The sequence below is a fragment of the Chelonia mydas genome, chromosome 7 (genome assembly GCF_015237465.2).
Source record: "Chelonia mydas isolate rCheMyd1 chromosome 7, rCheMyd1.pri.v2, whole genome shotgun sequence".
Classification (NCBI taxonomy): domain Eukaryota; kingdom Metazoa; phylum Chordata; order Testudines; family Cheloniidae; genus Chelonia; species Chelonia mydas.
Window position 1 is genome coordinate 36,740,395 of NC_057853.1, and position 19,632 is coordinate 36,760,026.

The window sequence follows — 19,632 nt, forward strand, 5'->3', positions numbered from 1 at the left end:
AGATAGGGGAACTACCATACATTTCCTATTGCTGTCCTGACACCCTGCCTCATTGCCCCCTGTGGCATCTCCCTATGTAGGGGGAAAGTCCCAAGGCAGCGGGAGGCAGGATAGCGTTGCTGCTGGGTCTGGGGCTGGAGACCCAGTATCAGCTTTTTCCGACTCCCCCATCCACTGCCTTCTACTGCACTAGGATCTTCAATCTGCTTGAGGACCATACATGCAGGCAGGGCTCAGGGTAAGGACAGGTCTGTGTCCTTAGCCCCAAGGCTCTATACATAGCTCTGCCTGCATGCCCAGCTCTGAAAATCGCAGGAGCGGGGAGCTTCTTGCATCAGCGTTATCCATAAATTACATAACGCTTTAGGGACTGGGTGAGTCCTTAATTTTGCATGTTTTGTTTCAGTGTTAAACTGAAAATCACCCAAAAGTGCCCCTCATCATGGCAGCTCCTCCTGCAGGCTCCAAAGTCCTGTGACTCATGATCGGTTTGTGAGTTGGCAACACTGTGCTCAGAGGGCACTGCACTTACCCTCCACTACCTCCAGGCTGGGGGAGCTGCCAGTGGATCCACCATCACTATCCTCTGCTACTCCCCTCAGCCTCCTGCCACATTCCCTGCATCCTATTCCCCTGAACACCTAAATCTGCCTCCTAGTCCCCCACTCTCCTCATCCACCTTTCGGTGTCTCTGCTGCTCCTGACTGTCCCTGTGTTCTGTCTAGCCCCCTGAACTATAGAGAGTCAGCCATGTTCCCTGTGAGCCTGGCTTCAAACTATTTGAAAAAGGTGGGAGGAGGCAGCCTACTTTATTAAGCAAAAACAACAAGGATTACTTGTGGCACCACAGAGACTAACAAATTCATTTGGGCATAAGCTTTCATGGGACACGGCTACCACTCTGAAACCTGTCACCATGCAAGGTACTTTATTAAGGGCAGCCTCCCTGCTACGTACCTGTATATGTACTGTGAATGTATTTGATATATGGCAAAATAAGAATGTCTAAGACCAGGCCCGGCTCTACGTTTTTTGCAGCCCCAAGCAGCCAAAAAAAAAACAACCTGCTGAATACACTGCTGCCGGAGAGAACAGGAACATCGGAGGGAGCTGAATTGCTGCCGACAGCAAGACCTGAGTCAGAAGAGTTGCCACTGCATTGCCGCCGCAGGAAGCAACAGAGAGGTGCTGCTGCCGAATTGCCGCCGGGGCTGCTGCTGGAGTGCCACCCCAAAAACAGCCGCCGTGCCACCCTTTCAGCAGTGCCGCTCCAGGCACCAGCTTGCTTAGCTGGTGCCTAGAGCCGGCCCTGTGTCAGACAATCATTATCTAGACTTCTTCAGAAATGGCTTGGACATGGAACCATAAGTACCTCCATAAGTATTGCAAAGTTGAATTCATATTGTAGTCAGAGTTAAGTTTACTATGTGAATTTTTATTTCTTCAAGAAGTATTCTTTGTCAAAGAGGAAGTGATTTCTTAAGTTTGTGAAAGAATCTTAACTCAGGATTTCCTGTATTCTTAGCGCTTATGTTATATAGCATGTCAGCAACCTTAAGAGCATCTTAACACAGTTTAGTATCTTGAAATATAATAGAAGGCTTCTCACGTCACTAAAAGGGACTACATTTAAATATAAGTAACTAACCTAATAGAATCAATCATTCATTAATAGGAAGTTACTTTCTAAAATCATTTTTAATGTTTTCAATACTACAGCATTACTATTAAGTAGATTTAGTTGATGAAAGGCTATTTATTATACCAAAACAATTTTTTCCTTCCACTGATGCATAGAATCCTAGAAGTGTAGGACTGGAAGGAACCTCAATAGGTCATCTAGTCCAGTCCCATGCACTCAAGGCAGGACGAAGTAATAACTAAACCATTCCTGACAGGTATTTGTCTAACCTGTTCTTTAAAACCTCCTGTGACGGAGATTCCACAACCTCCCTAGGTAATTTGTTCCAGTGTCTAACTCGCCTGAGTTAGGAAGTTTTTCCTAATGTCCATCCTAAACCTCCCTTGCTGCAACTTAAATTCACTACTTCTTGTCCTATCCTCAAAGGTAAATAAGAACAGTTTTTCTTCCTCCGCCTTGTAACAAATGTTTAGTACTTGAAAACAGTTATGTGTGCCCCCAGTCTTCTCTTCTCCAGACTAAACAAACCCAGTTTTTTCAATCTTTCCTGATAGGTCATGTTTTCTAGACCTTTAATCACTCCTCTGGACTTTCTTCAATTTGTCCACATCTTTTTGTGAAACCCAGCACTGGACACAATACTACAGTCGAGGCCTTATCAGCATGGAATAGAGTGAAAGAATTATTTGTGTTTTGTTTACAACACTCCTGCTGATACATCCCAGAATGATATATATTTTTTTGCAACATTGTTACACTGTTGACTCACATTTAACTTGTGATCCACTATGATCCCCAGATCCCTTTCTGCAGTACTCCTTCCTTGGCAGTCATTTCCCACTTTGTATGTGTGCAATTGATTGTTCCTTCCTAAGTGGAGTACTTTCCATTTGTCCCTATTGAATTTCATCCTATTTACTTCAGACCATTTCTCCAGTTTGTCCAGATCATTTTGAATTTTAATCCTATCCTCAAAATCATTTGAAACACCTCCCAGCTTGGTATCATCTCTAAACTTTATAAGTGTACTCTCTATGCCATTTTATAAATAATTGATGAAGATATTTAACAGAACTGGACCCAGAACTGATCCCTGCAGGACCCCATTCGATATGCCCTTCAAGCTTGACTTTGAACCACTGATAACTACTCCCTAGAAACAGTTTTCCAACCAGTTATGTACCCACTTTACAGCTGCTCCACCTAGATTGTATTTCCCTAGTTGTGAGAAGGTCCTGTGAGACAGTATCAAAAGCCTTACTAAAGTCAAGATATGCGTGAGGCTTCAGGAGAGTCTGACTAGTGAGAAGCAAGGCTGAGTATTAAAACAAGGATTCAAAGGCAAATTAGCAATCTTGTGTAAACTTAGTCTCTCCACAAGCCAGTGCACAGGGAGAGACAAGTGGAGAAACATTCTCCTGTTTTAATGAAACTTTACCTTTTTTCAAATACAGGCACAGGAGAACTAGCATGAGCAGCAGTACATTTAAATAAATGTCCTCTAAGGACTCTCTAATTTTTAAATTGCCGGAAAACTCCAAGATGCTGCACCCAGCAAATGATTTGCACAGCTGAGGGCACAATCAAGGTTTGAACTGACATGCTTTGGCACAAAGCACCCTGATGGTCTCCTCTCTCCTATACAAATTGTTCTTGCCAGAAGCAGAAGCAATCTGTGTACTTGTGGAGTGGGGTTTGAGGCTGTGGCTGCTCAGAATATGAATATTCTGGGAGAACCAACAAGCATCAGAATTTGCCTCCCTACCTCATTAGCAGCGTTAGCTGACTCACAACTAAGCTGAGAGGTTACCATATGTATTTATTATTGCACAGCACCTACTACAGTGTAGCCCTGAGCTTACCTGGGCCTTCGGGCGCTTATTGCCGTACAAATACAATTATAATACAAGTAAATACTTATGTAAAATTTACAGTTTAACATTTATCCAAAAGATGTTCATCATCATCGCTCCCATGACTGCATTGGTCTTCGGAGCACCATCATTGATGAGCACTCAACCAATTGTCTCCACCCTGACGATTGCGTGTCAGTGCTTGAGTCTCCGCGAAGTTCATTCCTGTCCACTCTTTTATGTTGTCAATCCATCTCTTCTTCTGTCTACTGCTTCTTCTCTTCCCCTATACTGTCCCTTGGAGGATGATCTTGGATAGGCCAGATGATCTTGTTACATGGCTGTACCACTTCAGCTTGCGTTTCTTCATGGTCGTCAGTAGGTCTTCATGTGACCCAGCACATTGAGTGATGATGTTGCGGACCTCTTCATTAGTGACGTGGTCGAAGTAGGAGATGCCCAGGATTTTATGGAAGTATCTCACCTCTACTACCTGTATTTTCTATTCGGAAAAGATGTTGGGGATGCCCAATTATTTCCAGTTTCTGGATAATTGGAGCCATGCCCAGGTCCACTGACCTAGCTACCCCCTCCCATCAGCATAGGTAGTGTCTACAATGAAGCACTACAGCAGTGCAGCTGGGCCGCCGTAGCATGTCAAGTGTAGACAAGCCCTCAGTGAGTAGTTACAAAACTAATGTGACTCCTGCAGTCTGGCTCTATGAAATGAAACACCACCGCAGCATTTAATGTATAGCAGAAAAAGTACAAGCTCAGTCTGTATTTAGCCTTCTAACTGGGGAAACATGCAGGTTAGCTTGTGTATAATGCAGAGCAGGTGATGCAAGGAATATCTGAAGCTGAGGGAAGGGAACAACTGCAGTGTGGGAAAGGAAGATCGATTACAAAGGCGTGAGACAAAGGTCTTCCTGCTAACAATGTACAAGAACAGATAGCAATCAACCACATCTGACAACAGATCTGTAGTGTTAGTATCCTTTTTGCTACTTGTTTACTATTTTATCATCTATGGAAAATCAAAATGACATATATAGTCTTAAATTTAAAAAACTGTTTAAATTGTTTGCAGATGCAGACTAACTGAAAATGAAGAAGTTGCAAAGGCAATAATCACTGCAGTATGATATCCTGGGTACTATAGTATACCATTGTTTATTCTGAGATACTAGTGCAAGCCAGGGATTTATGCTTATGTTATATAAATAATCTGTTAAATGACTGGTATTTTTCATGTATTACCTTTTCAATACATTTCCCACTGTATTAAAACACCACAAAATACTGTATTCTATTTCCCCTTTCTGTGATAGACACCCACAGGAGGGATCAGGGGTATTGAGAAACTGCCTTTCCCACCTTTGAAAACCTGTTCCTCATCCAAGGAAACCTGAACTTGCAAATTTGGGGATAAAGGGGAGCCTGCCGTAGACACTTGTTCTTCCCTTTTCCTTCCCTTTCCATCCTGGAGAGGGGCATAGAGCCCTATGTAAAAGCCACTGAATTTCCAATGGTTTTGATCAGTAAACAATAAAAAGGTTACTAAACGGAATATTTTATAATATGGCTTGACTTTTTCTGTCCTTATCCAGTCTCTTCCATGAAGCCTTACTATTTGACACTAGGTTCAGGAAAAAGAAAAGGAGTACTTGTGGCACCTTAGAGACTAACCAATTTATTTGAGCATAAGCTTTCGTGAGCTACAGCTCACTTCATCGGATGCATACTGTATGCATCCGATGAAGTGAGCTGTAGCTCACGAAAGCTTATGCTCAAATAAATTGGTTAGTCTCTAAGGTGCCACAAGTACTCCTTTTCTTTTTGCGAATACAGACTAACATGGCTGTTACTCTGAAACCTGTCATTAGGTTCAGGAAAGTTGCCTGCAGACTGGGAGCCATGCAGAACAGTTTAATTTACTCAGCATATCAAGGTTACACAGAATTAGCTGCAACTAAGCAGTATTTTCTTACATGAGAGTTTGAACTAGAAAGCAAGAGTCAGCAGTATGCATCAGATCTTTGCCTAATTCTGTTCAATAAGTATTCTTTGACAAACAGTTTCTCCAATATTTTGTATAGGTTACTTCACTACAATAGCATTTTTGTCAGGGGCCTATCTTAAATATCAGGAATCTGCACTATTATTTGTTTTTTGATCCCTAATATTTAGTGTTCTATATCACTACTCAGCAGTAGCATATTTTCATTTTTGTGGTGAATTCTTTCCATTACTCACAAGGCAACACAAACATCTTCGTACTTTCCTCAGAGAATTCTGCACTTCCTATAAAAACAACCAACAAAAAGCCATTAAGAAAAATAACCAGGAGGCTTTTAATCACCTGAGTCTGTATGCCACTCCAAAGTAAAAGGAAAAATTTGACCCTTATCTTTGAGGGAATAACTTAGAGCAGTGGTTCTCCACCAGGGGTATGAGTACCCCTGGGGGTACCCACGTGGGTGGAGAGTATAATAGGCCAGGGGAGGCTCAGCCTCCCTTGGCACTGCTGCGGACACCAGACCCCCAGTTGTGAGGTTTTTGGTTTATTATGCCCCATGCAGGTTCTGGGATGGCTGAGAAGGCAGTATGAGCTATTCAGCTTCCTGGGTTTCAGTAATCTCCCTGGTCTCCAAGAAGATTACTGATGAACCCAGGAAGCTGAGTAGAAAATACCACCTCCTCAGCTACCCCAGAACCTGCATGGGGCATACGAAAAGCTTCTTCCAGAGGAGAGTCAGAAAGATGCTTTTCTCTGGGTGGCTTGGGGTCTGGGGAGGGGAGGCGTGGTACAGCTCCTACCAGCTCGGGGCTCCTCCGGGCAGGGGGCTCAGGGCTTCAGTGGGCAAATGGTTTGTCCGGGCAGGGGAGGTGGGGCTCAGGGCTTCGGCTGGCCTGGGGCTCCTCCGGTGGTGGTGGGGGTGTGTGTCTCGGGGGGCCTGCCGTGGGGGGGCCTGGCGGAAGGGATGGAGATGGGGCTAGCCTCCCCGAAGGGGGGCTCCATTCACCACTCATAGGTATCCAGAGGTCTTCCAGGGGGTACATCAGTTCATCTAGATCAGTATTTCTCAACTTGGGGGCATGGGTGGGTTTAGGGGGGTTGCATGTGCAGGGCCAGCATTAGGGGGTGGCAAGCAGGGCAATTGCCTGGGGCCCCATGCCACAGGGGCCCTCCAAAGCTAAGTTACATGCCTCAGCCCTGAGTGGCGGGACTCAGGCTTCAGACTCCTGAAAGGGATACAGTTGTTTGGAAAGGTTGAGAACCACTGAATTAGAAAACCTAAACTGAGCCAAATACCTCTGTGCTTTTAGTATAATGACAGGTTTCAGAGTAGCAGCCGTGTTACTCTGTATTCGCAAAAAGGAAAGGAGTAGTTATGGCACCTTAGAGACTAACCAATTTATATGAGCATAAGCTTTCGTGAGCTACAGCTCACTTCATCGGATGCAACATCCGATGAAGTGAGCTGTAGCTCACAAAAACTTATGCTCAAATAAATTGGTTAGTCTCTAAGGTGCCACAAGTACTCCTTTCCTCTGTGCTTTTAGTAATTTATAATATTCTGAGTGTTAGCTGGACTGCCCTGAAACATACTTTCAACCCTAACTTTCCTAACAAAATTTTGTTTCTATTAAAATTGAAAATCCCTGTTTACTAACTGCTAGGAAAGGTCTCTAAATCAATCCCATTCTACCACATATTTATAAAATGTTGATCAGAAAATTCACTGCCCTGAAAAGTTAATAAACAAAACTTTACAAAGAGACACATCAGTAAAAAGAAAAGGAGTACTTGTGGCACCTTAGAGACTAACCAATTTATTTGAGCATTTATTTGCATCCGATGAAGTGAGCTGTAGCTCACGAAAGCTTATGCTCAAATAAATTGGTTAGTCTCTAAGGTGCCACAAGTCCTCCTGTTCTTTTTGTGAATACAGACTAACACGGCTGTTACTCTGATGTTTCAGGTTTATATAAATTGGTTAGTCAGGTTTATATAAATTGGTTAGTCTCTAAGGTGCCACTAGTACTCCTTTTCTTTTTAGTAAAAAGTCAAACTCCCATCCACACCTTTAAAGATTTTTGGTTTTTATTTAACTTCTTCCAAATAATTCCTCGGATAAATCCCAGAATGGTTAGCTAGACTTGGTAGCAATACCTTGCATAGACCATACGCATGTGATAAACTCAGATTCTGTTGGATGAATAGGGAAAAAGCCCTAAGTCAAGAGTCCTCTACCACAAATGTTCTGCTATCAGTCCCTTCATGTTTAAACCTGTGGGCTGTTAGCTTGAGCAGATCACCTGATCACAATCACTGTGATATGCCCAAGGAGAGAGAGGGTTCTCCACAATAACCAACCTCCAAATTACGAAGAGGTCAAAATCAACACCCTGAGTTGCACTTGGAAGCAAATTAGGAGAGAGAGATTTAAGGAATCATGATGGCAAAATAATTAGAATAACTGACAATTCAAAATGATGATTCAGGAACCTGAGAGATTAAGAATCTGACTGATTTTGAGATCTACAAGTTGTTGGAACATGATGTGGAGAGGTTAGTATGGACAGGAGCATGGTTGAATGGAAAACAGTCACTTCCTTTTGACTATGTCCTCTTTTCCCTTTTTTGCCTCTGGAATTGTAAATACCAGCAGAGTTGGTAGAGAGACAAGGTGGGTGAGGTAATATCTTTTATTGGACCAACTTTTGTTGGTAAGAGACAAGTTTTCAAGCCACACAGAGCTCTTCTTCAGTTCCAGGAAAGGTACTCCCAGCATCACAGCAAACTGCAAGGGAATAGGTTTTTTAGCATAAGTACATATTGTAAGGGACCATTCAAGGCAGAGTGGCCCATTAACACCTCTGCAGTCATGGAACAAAAAGAGTTGGTACTCTGTTAATCTGCCTTGGTCCACTCTTCCAGGCAAGATGAGGCCCCTTAAAATCTCTCTCTCTCTCTTTAAGCTAATGCATTTGCATAATAACTTTCCTGGCAGCTGTATTATAAAAAATTTATCGGTATGAACACTTTCACAGCTCCATATTACGCAGACTGATAAAGGCTCAAAAGGAGTTATGATAGATTGTCACTGTTGATTTTCACTAATCTCTGTATACTGCAAGAATGTCAGTGCTTAGCATTATTAATGTTTTTAAGTGCCTTTGTTTTAATCTATACTGTGTGTAAGAGAAGACACAATGAGATGTGCCAAGCCTCAATGCAATTATATTTTCATGCAACTAAAAGCACAGTGGCATATATCTGAAACACCCTGAAAGCAAAACAGAATAGAACACTTAGACACACTTGGAGGAGGTGAACTTTTCCTTCTTATACTTTTTCTACCTTTTAAAAAAATACTATGGGCAAGTTCTGTCCCTAGATACTTGCATATGACTTCCCTTGACTTCTGCAAGCATTATTTGGTCCTACTATTTCAATTTTGGGGCTAAATTTTGCCCTCCCTTACATCTGTGCAATGCTGTTTTTCCACCAGTGAAGCAAAGTAGATTTTGACTCAATTTATTTATACCAAAATATCTTCTCAGAAAATTTGGAAGTAAATTAAAGGTAACGATAGATATAAGTTTGGACAAGATAAGTATGATATATTCCATGGTCTTCAGTCGTATGTCTAGGAATTAATGTGGTCCAGTGTATGTTATACAATTTTCATTAACGCTTTCTAATAGTGAAAAATGACAGTTTTCCTTGCATCTCTGTTAGTTAAAACCATGTTGCTAACAAGCACCATAATCCTACATGAAAAAATAATGCATCACAAACTATGTGTTACATGGGAAATAACATACTGCTGATTTGTATTAAATGTTTCACCAAGTACTTAGTTTGTAAACTTAAAAACTGTAGATTTAGTCACCAAAACTAGGGGAAAACACTATCCAAGCACTCTACCCAGCGTGTGCTGCATTAGGGGAAAAATACTTTGGTGTAAAGCCACATATTTCTGGTTTAAAAACCACTCTGCATTTTTACTGGTTGTCCTCTGAAAAATGTGTGCGCTAACTCTGAGATGTTCCTGGTACTAGTACCTCTTATCAGTGCTGCATAGCTCATCAATTTCACACCATAGTAAGGGTGAGACACTGACAACAAGAGGCAGAGCAATCAAGAACAAATTTGTATCGTATCCAGTAAAGATACTGATGAAACACCCACCTACAGTAGTACAAAACTATGGAGGCTTTTTATAAAATGGTTTGGGGCTTATTTAGAGAGACACATTATTGACTTTTCAGTATCAGGGTGACAGTGCCCTGAGATGACGTTTTACTGTAATTTACTGTGCCTACGTCTACTGGGGAAACTAGTAAGCAATACAATGTTTATTATGGACTTTGGAAAATAAGGGATATCAAACCAAAATAGCTTCTTCCTGAGAAGAAATGAGCACTCGCAGCTCCATCTGAAGTCAGTGAGAGCTGTAAGAGCTCAGCTTTAGTTGTCAAAAACAGCTTTGAAGGAAGAATATCCTTATTGAGCATGTCTACTGGACGAAGCCCCAGTCACACCACCTCCGCAGCTGGTCCCACCACTTCTGGGACAAAACTGGCCACCTCTAAAGAAGTGCTCACCCAAAGTCTGGAATGATTTGTACTACCACAACCCCCTTCCAGCAAGACTTACCTCCACTCTGAGTTACTCTGTCAGGAGCCATCATAAACAAGCGCTGATCAGTTGAGAATGATATTTGCAGTAATACCCAGTTAGAGTTAAGGGAGCAGTTTTGATATCAGAAAGAATGAGAGTAGGGGTTTGTTCACTTCCTCAGAACCCCGAAGGTGAAATAAGTAGTCTTACATTGTATACTGTCAACAGGAATTTCCCCCACGTTTAAATTTATAACAACAAATTTTTACTTTTTATCTTAGACATGGAGAATGGTTAGTGCATAAGTGCAGGATCAGCCTATACAAGTTACTAGAACTGGAAGAAAAAATTCAAAAAATTATTGTTTTAAATTAAAATGGTACTTTTTTGGCAACAGATTTTCCTATTTTTCAATTCATTTCTTAGCATTTGCTGAAAGATTTAATTCCAACATACAGATTTTTGGAGAGTGGAAGAACAACAGACTTCTATGTTTGCATTGCTATTTCCCCGATGTCTGTAATAATTATTGTTGTACTAATTAGTGTCTTCCTCATTAAATTGTTTTTCTGAATTTCTAAGAAAAAAAAAAACAGCTCCTACTCTTATAAAACTTAAGGCCAATAGAAACATTTCCATTTTTTAACAAAAAAGTCTAATAAAAACAGTTCTTAAAAATTTTTCTGTAGAGCTGGGACCAGGACTTCACCCATAGTAGATGTGCTGCATCAGTATACATAGTGACTTCCATTGATGCAGCTTACTCCAGTTTGAAACCAGGATAAAATGTAGAGTGTCTACACTAGGGGTTTGTACTGGTAAAGTTACAACAGGCAACTCTGTAGCAAAATCTCTTGGTACAGTCAAGGCCTAGGAAGTTAATAACAAACACACACTTGTTACAGCATGTGAGTTTTAAGATGACTATGCCCCTTTCAATGTATCTTTTGCTATAAATTCCAATGTGCAGTATCCCACAGGCTAAGTAAAATGTGAATATATCTCCCAAGGATAACACCTGCATTTGATCATCTACTTCTCAATCTGTTTATTTGAATGTTTTGGATGCCCCTGAAACACTTTCAATAAGTAAGGTCGTACTAAATGTCAGATACTATTGTAAAAAGAAAAGGAGTACTTGTGGCACCTTAGAGGCTAACCAATTTATTTGAGCATAAGCTTTCGTGAGCTACAGTTCATCAGAATGCATCCGATGAAGTGAGCTGTAGCTCACGAAAGCTTATGCTCAAATAAATTGGTTAGTCTCTAAGGTGCCACAAGTACTCCTTTTCTTTTTGCGAATACAGACTAACACAGCTGCTACTCTGAAACCAGATACTATTGTGTACTTTGCACACCTTTTTATATAATAACTGAAAGGTTAATGTCTCTCAATGCCTGTATATGGGCTAAGATGGACTCATTAACTGCTAATAGGTTCCAATTGACTAGAAATGCCTGGAGTCATTCAAAGGTTGAATGTGTTCATCATCTTGTACCTGTATTCTAATCAGTCTGGCTTTGTCTGGAGACAGTAATATAGAAGAGCAGTTTCAAATCTGTTAGTGAAATGTGCTGGCTAGACTGCTTTTGAACCTCATTCTTGGGAATCTTTCTTTCTTTGCTAAAAGCTGAGCATTATGTTAAGTAAATGGGGTTTCAGTACATAATACACAACATGTGATAATGGGAATGGAATCCTTTTTGGAACTGTAAAAAGGTTTGACTTTTGTTAAAGAATCTCAGTGGATGGGATCTAGGAGAGGAAAGAGGGAAGTGTCAATCTCTTTCATCACCTACACCCCAGCTGTTTAATAGCTCTTCTTTTTACAAAATTACTTCTAAGTGTACAACAAAAATATCATGCATTTTAACATCAGCTTCTCATTATATACTTTTTCCTATTATGACATCGGTACAGGTTCAATAGCAATGAATATGTGAACACCTCTTTGCCTGTTATAAGCTGTCTTTTTGCCTGTTATAGGCTCTTGAATAGTACTGTAGAAATTACTGCCTTAAGTTGTTTCTATAGAAACTATGTACTGTAGCAAATTTTTGTTAATGAAGTCAATAAAATAACAGAAGCCCTAATTATAAAAAAATAACCCAAGGTTATTCAGAATCAACAGACCACTAATATCTTTATGCAGCCCAGAACTGGGCAACAAACTAGTGTAGGGGAAATAAACAAAAGTCCTCTGTACCTGAACAATTATACATTCACTAAGCTCTGAAAGATTTTTTCAGGAAAGAGCTATTTATACTTTATTTTTAAACCAACTTTTGTACCTTGTTCTGGATAGTACATTTTATTGTGGTTAGGCTCTTTTTCAGGAAGTAAAAATAAGACCAATAAACCAGTCTGGTTAGCTTTCACAAATAGAACACATGCCAAAATCATTAAGTGTTATATTTATTGTATATGGAATTGGGATGACTCCACAAACAGCAAGCAGAAGAACTGGAAAGCCTGACTGACTAGGCTTTTCCACTGAAGTTAATATATTGTTCAAACAGGATATTTATTTACTGATTTTTATATAAAAATCACCCATCACCTTAGCATGTCCATATTAAATTAACAAAATACTGTTCCAAAGAGTCTCAAACTTGCATATTCTGCCCATAAAATGGTACACAGCTTGACTTAGCAGATGTCTTATACTTTTCCTAGAAGTTTGCCAAACTGACTGAGCTTGAACATCTACACTGCAATTTTATAGCCCTATAAGCCTGAGCCCGAGTCAGATGATCTGGGCTAGACATAGGTGTCTTATTGTAGTGTAGACATCCCCTGACAGATCTTCATAAAGATCATGTCCCAGAGGCTTAAACCCTGAGAACCTTGCCACCACTCTTTAAGATCTCAATTCCAAAATCAATAAGAACGGTGATCCAATAGAAACTATATCAGTAGGCTATAGGGAGGGGCAAGTTCAGATAATTAGGTGCCAGAACTTACATAACTTCAGTGATTTAATTAAACTTCACTGCATTTGTAAACAAACTGGTACCCAGTGCATGTAACAGTGATGGAGTCAACTGACACTGACCCAGTCATCAGGCTGGATCAATCAGCCTTTTGTAACTTGAGCCATGTCTAAAGACTGGGGTCATGAAAAGTTGTTTCTTAACAGCACCTCTGTGTCACAACTTCATTACAAGATATCAGAAGAAAACTAAATCTTAGCAAAAATAGAATGAAGCCATCTGAATCCTGTAGTCTAGAAGGGAGTCTGGCATAGAACTGGATGAGGTGGTTGCAATGTTTCCAAATTTTCCTAGAAGCAAGTTGCATTCACAGAAATCAGATAAATCCTCCATGCTGCTACATGTAACAAGCCCAGAGGCACTGGATATCTACAATATCATACTGTGATGTTTTGTACCTTGGGGGAACACCCAGCAGTCCCATGTTCATCCTTATAATATGATTGTGTGGTATCTAATGCAAAGTTTGTCATGCTGGGTGTCTTCGGACAGCTCATGATGTACTGAGCATTGTTGTTAAGGTAATGTTATAGTAATCTTTGTTACAGGTTGTAATTTCATGTATATAGTTATGAGGCTGAAAATATGTCCTCATGGCTTAAAGCAAGCCCAGGCAAAAAACTCTCCAGAAGCAGAGGGGCAGATTACACCTCCTCAGGGAATATATGGGACAAACCCAGCCCAGCTTTACAGGAACAAAGGACACTGGCCTAGGCAAAAACAAAGGATCTGTTGGACTCTTGAGTGAGTCACCCCCCTTCTTTTGGTCAGTTTGGGACTACGATCAGGTAATGCTCACTTGACTCTGAAGGGGGGGTGGTGCAAAGCCAAGAGGGAAGAAAGAACATGATAAAAGGGAGAGATGTCTGCCACGCTCTTCCCCCTCCATCTACAGACATCACCACCAAGCGACTGAAGCGTTGATCAAAGGGGAAAGCCTGTCTGAAGGGCAACCAGCCAGCCTGTGGTGAGAAGCATCTACATTTGTAAGGGCACGGGAAGTGTTAAGATCAGCTTAGAATGCGTTTTGCTTTTGTTTCATTTGTCCAAATCTGACTTGTTATGCTTTGGCTTATAATCATTTAAAATCTATCTTTGTAGTTAATAAATCTATTTGTTTGTTCTACCTGAAGCAGTGCATTTGGTTTGAAGTGTGTGAGAGACTCCCCTTGGAATAACAAGCCTGGTACATATCAATTTCATGGTTAAATTCACAAACTCATATAAGCTTGCAGTGTCCAGTGGGCATAACTGGACACTGCAAGACAGAGGTTCCTAGGATTCTGTCTGGGACCAGAGATATTGGCTAGTGTCATTAGGTTTCACAATCCAAAGAGCAGCTTACATGCTAGAGGCTGTGTGTGAACATCCCAGGAGTGGGGGTTCTCACAGCAGAGCAAGGCAAGGCTGGCTCTAAGAGTCAAGGATTGGAGTGACCAAGCCGATCACCGATCCAGATAACACCAGAAGGGAATGTCACATACACCTTTTAGTGACAGCATGCAGAGGACTGCAAACTGTTAGACAAAGTCATTAAATAAAATTCAAGAATATTCTGATTCATGTAAGACTATATCATTTGGGAAAGATGCACTTTATTTACAAGAAACCACCTGCGATGGAAGCCTTTGGTCATTGTTATAGACCTACATAACAAATCGGTATACACAAATTTTTGCAATGTCAAATCAATTTTTTTCCAGCCTTAGTGACACTTAGTTATCAGTTTTATCAAACAATTTCTCTGATTTTATCACCTTCGCCTTGATTGATAGGTCCTTCAGCCCTCGTATAGATTTCGCCGATCACAATAAGTCTTCCATTCTTCTCATATCCTGGCCTTCCTTCTCCATGTGCGGCCATGTCTTTTCATGATAAAATCTTCTCATCTCTTTGGAGGTCAGCCAAGTGGTCATTTCAGTTCCCATGGGTACCACTCAGTGACAGCTGCAGTCCATCGATTGTCAGTGAGCCTCACTATATGCCCAGCCCATTGCATTTTACTATGCCTGCTCTCAGCAAAGATGTCCTGCACTCCACTCTGCTGTCTGATCACTTCATTGGGGACTCAGAGGCGGATTGAAATTCCCAGAATTCTTCTTTTCATCGCCCCCTACATGACAGACAGTTGCTGCTCCTCTGTCTTCATCAGCGCTCATATTTCACTCACATACAACACTGCTGGCAGTACTGTTGAGTTGAAGAGGCTGGTGAATGTTGCTTTATTGATTTTTTCCTTGGAGGACATCCTTGATAGAACTGAATGCGCACCAACCTGCTTTCTTTCTTCGTGAGAGTTCACTTTCCTGATCGTGGCACATGTTAATTTCTTGTCCCAAATAGACATATTGCTCAACTTCTTCTCTTTGTTCTCCCTGGATTGTTATTTGGGCTTTTGGCAAGGTATCAGACCGCATAAATTTCATTTTGGAGCGGTTAATTTTCAGTCTGACTTGGCTGCTTTTTGTGTTGAGTTCTCGCAGCATTTTCTGTAGTTTGATAGTATTTTTGGTGATCAACACAATGTCATCTGCAAATCTGAGATGGTTTAACTGCTCTCCGTTGATGTCGATTCCACCCTTCCAATTCATCTGCCTCATTATCATTTAGAGGCAGGCTGTGAAGAGCTCCGGTAAAACCATGTCTCCTTGTTTCACACCTTTCTTAACTGGAATGCGCAGGGGAGTATCAAATAAAGTTATATCTGTAGTGCAGTCAGAATTTGCTTCCTTTAATAGTTTGATATAGTTTGCGTTGATGCCCCACTCTGCAAGAGCTTTCAACACTGCATTGATCTCTTCGCTGTCAAACGCTTTTTCATAGTCGACGAAGGCAATACGTAAAGGGAATTTGCATTCCCTTGAGTGTTCCAAGCTGGTTTAAAGTGAAAATATGATCCATTGTGCTGAAATTACTTTGAAAGCCTGCCTGCTCTTTTGGCTGCTGCTCGTCCAGACTCTGTGAGAGTCAGTTTGTTGTTGTTTTGCTGAACAGCTTGTAGACATGTGAGAGCAGGCATATTGGATGATAGTTCTTTAGATCTTCACGATCACCCTTCTTGTACAGCAGAATGGTGTTGGACTCCTTCCAGCTAGATGGTATCTTCTGTATTTCCAAGTAACGGCTAAACCTCTGAGCAAGAGTTTCCCAGAGGTCTTGGACTTGAGCTCTTTTCATTTGGATTGTCAGTCCAACTTTACCTGGGGCTTTTCCTTCCTTCATTTGGTGAACTGCATGCGAACTTTGCTGACAAGGACTGGGAGTACACGCTCGTTGGTCAGCTGAAGTGTTGGTACTTGGACATTTATCTGAGACGCAAACAGTTAGGTGTAGAAATCTTTGCAGAGCACTTCCATCCCTGTTCTTTCAATTACTGGTTTTCTGTCCCTGTTCTTCAGCGCCATTATTGTTGACCTGTACAGTGTCAATTCCCTTTTGCATCTTTTGAGGCTTCTGTAATATTCAGCTGTCTTTAAGAACCTTTCATTTTGGTAGTTCTCAAAGTCCTTCTTTAATCTTCTTCTCATCAACTTGCAGAGGAGGGAGTACTCAAGTTTGTCACTATCATTTCGCTTCCTATTCCTCAGTTTCTCTAGCAAGTTCCATGTTTCCTCCGAGATTCTTCCCTTTGCTCTTTTCAGTCTTTCTTTCTTGGCTAATTTCATGCATTGCCTCAATTTATCAGTGAAGTTGTTATAATCCTCATCACAGTTATCTATAAGACTCCAGTCCTCCTTGGAAATGTTCGCTTTCAAGATTGCCTTATCAAATATTTTTGGCCGCTGTCTCTGATTTGCCATCTGTAGCGCTTTCTTCTCCACCTTTTTGTTGAAGCTGAGCCGTGCTCTGAGCAAGCGATGGTCACTACTGATGTTAAATGATGGTACTACTGAGATGTCTTGTACAATGCGCTGCTTATCGATCAGAATATAGTCAATCTCATTCTTATTCTTTGCATTGGGTGCAATGCATGTCCACCTCCTCTTGGCCTTCTTCTTAAAGCAGGTGTTACCAATGAACATTTCTTTCGTCTCCACCAGAGTTGCCAGTTGCTCTCCTCGTGGATTCCGTTTGCCAATGCCATACCTTCCAATTAACTTTTCACCTTCTTTCTCTCTTCCAACTTTGGCACTGAAATCTCCCATCGCGATCATATATGTGGATTTTTGAGTGAGGGTTTCCTCGAGCTCCTGATAGAATTCTTCCACTTTGTCACCTTCACTTGTGCTTGTGGGAGCATATAGCTGAATAATCTTGAGGGTGCTCTTCTTGTTCAGTTGGAGGTGTAGCACTCCGATGTGCGATGACTTGAACTTGTAGGAGATGATTTTCAAAGACCATTCCTTGATGATAAAACTGATTCCTCCAACGGTTCTCGCGCTTTCTCTTTTTTCCAAAATGTTGGTACTTTCATCTCTCCACTTCACTTCCATCTCTTTTCTTCATTGTGTTTCACAGAGACCCAGGATGTCGCAGGCTGTCCTTGCCTTCTCCTCCATTAGATGGTTGATCAAATAGTCTCTCAGTGTCCTGCAGTTATAGGTGCACACTGAGGACAGTCCTTTTTCTGGCCCCAGAGATTCTTAATAGCTTCTCGTCGACTGAACTCCCCACCACTGTCATGGAACAGATCAAGGAGCGCACAAGGAGTTGGGGCCAATTTATTTGTGTTGTTTTAGCCATTTCTTGATCCACCTGCTAGCTATGCTGTCAGTGGTGCATTTACCTCCCCAACTTAGCTAGCACCCAACCTCAAGAAGGAAGACAGCTGTCCTCTCCCTGGGTTGGTAGATTTTATAATCCATTATATACACAGGGGACTCAGGGGATCTACACACAAACTTGCACCAAACTATCTAAATCAGTTTTAATTCATACTTTCTGTTACTTCTGTAAAAGTCTGTGTATAGACATCATTTTAGCTTAGCAAAATTTAAAACAGAACACTTTCAGTCTGAAATAAGTGTCCACACAGACTTGCACTGAAATAAATCTATTCTAATTAACACTTTTTAAAAGAGATTTTGGTGCATGTTTGTGTGTAGACCAGGGGTCTCAAACACGTGACCTGCGGAGTTATTTCATGCAGCCACCAAGCTCCCCTCACCTGCCACACCCCAGTGCACTGCGTCCCCGCTCCTCTGCATACCTCCAGGTGCTTCCTGCGCTTTGCGCTTTCCAGGAGGGAGGGAGGAGGAGTGGGGAGCTGCGCGCTCAGGGAAGGAGGTGGAGAAGAAGCGGGGATTTGGGGAAGAGGTTGGAGTAGGGGCAGGGAGAGGGTGGAGTTGGGGTGGGGTCTTTGGGGAAGGGGTTGGAAGAGGCGGGGCGGGGGGGGCCTCATGGAAGGGGTGGAGTGGGGGTGGGGCCGGGGGCAGCGGGGTGGGAGTTTGTCAGTGATGTGGCCCTCGGGCCAATGTACTAGTCCTTATGTGGCCCTTGTGGTAATTTGAGTTTGAGATCCCTGGTGTAGACCATCTCTGAATCATGTGAATATGAACACTTAACACATGGATTATAAAATCTGAGCTGGAATAGCTTTGGTAAAACTAATAACCAAGTTCAAGTCAGACTGCAATATCAAGTCCATTTATTTTCAAAGAACACTGTGTACAGCTTCAGGGATAGTGAAAAATGTATTTTCCAAGTGAAATAATTAATACACAGTGAAAGAACTGAAGTACATCTAACTAAAATGGCATAAAGACCAAAAATACAATGGTCAGTAAACGAAGACAAGTTTTGCTTGCAATAAATGTGGAGGTAATTGCAATGCAACACAAAGGTGTCTAGCACAAGAGGTTGTGGCATCATGTATGTAGTAAAAGCAACCCTTTGGCAAGAGCATTGTCCTCCACACAAGTTAGAGAAATATAAAGGTCATGAAAACACATCCAGAGAGCTGGTGCAGAAAATGTTCTTTGCTAAGGGCTTGTCTACACTGGCAAGTTTTGTCAATGAAACTAATGTCGACAAGGAAAAATCGACAAAAGCAAAGTCACCAAAGCATGTCTACATTTGCTCCCTCTGTCAACAGATTGTGTCCACATTCAGGGCACCTTTGTCGACAGCGAGAGCAATGGACTGTGGGTATGTATCCCACAGTACCTGGCGACACCATCCGTTGCTACGTGTTGTGGGAATGCGGAAATGGAGCATGGCTCATCCTGGGATGTGCAAAATGTAACGTCATGCACTGCTTTGTGTCCCACCCCTCCAATGGTTTCTGGCTTCCTTTCACACCATTTTTCCAACTGTCATTCTTTTGTAGCGTGTGATGGATCCTGCACTTCTCTCCTATGCTCTGTTAGCTGTCGTGAGGACATCACGCATGGCAGCACAGTTATTCGCAAAGTTACTCGCAAAGTTAACAGAGGATGTGCAGCTGGTAGACCATCACTTTTGGGCTAGGGAAACAAGCACTTATTGGTGGGATCGAATTGTCATGCAGGTGTGGGATGATGACCAGTGGGTACAGAACTTTAGGATGCGTAAAGTAAGCTTCATGGAGC

At 41.7% G+C, this 19,632-nt stretch overlaps 1 long non-coding RNA gene across 3 annotated transcripts in view; it reads right to left on the bottom strand.

Annotated features, from left to right (window-relative positions):
• Positions 1–19,632, bottom strand: part of LOC122466634 — a 78,534-nt gene that overhangs the window by 45,378 nt on the left and 13,524 nt on the right. The gene's annotated exons all lie outside the window — the stretch shown is intronic.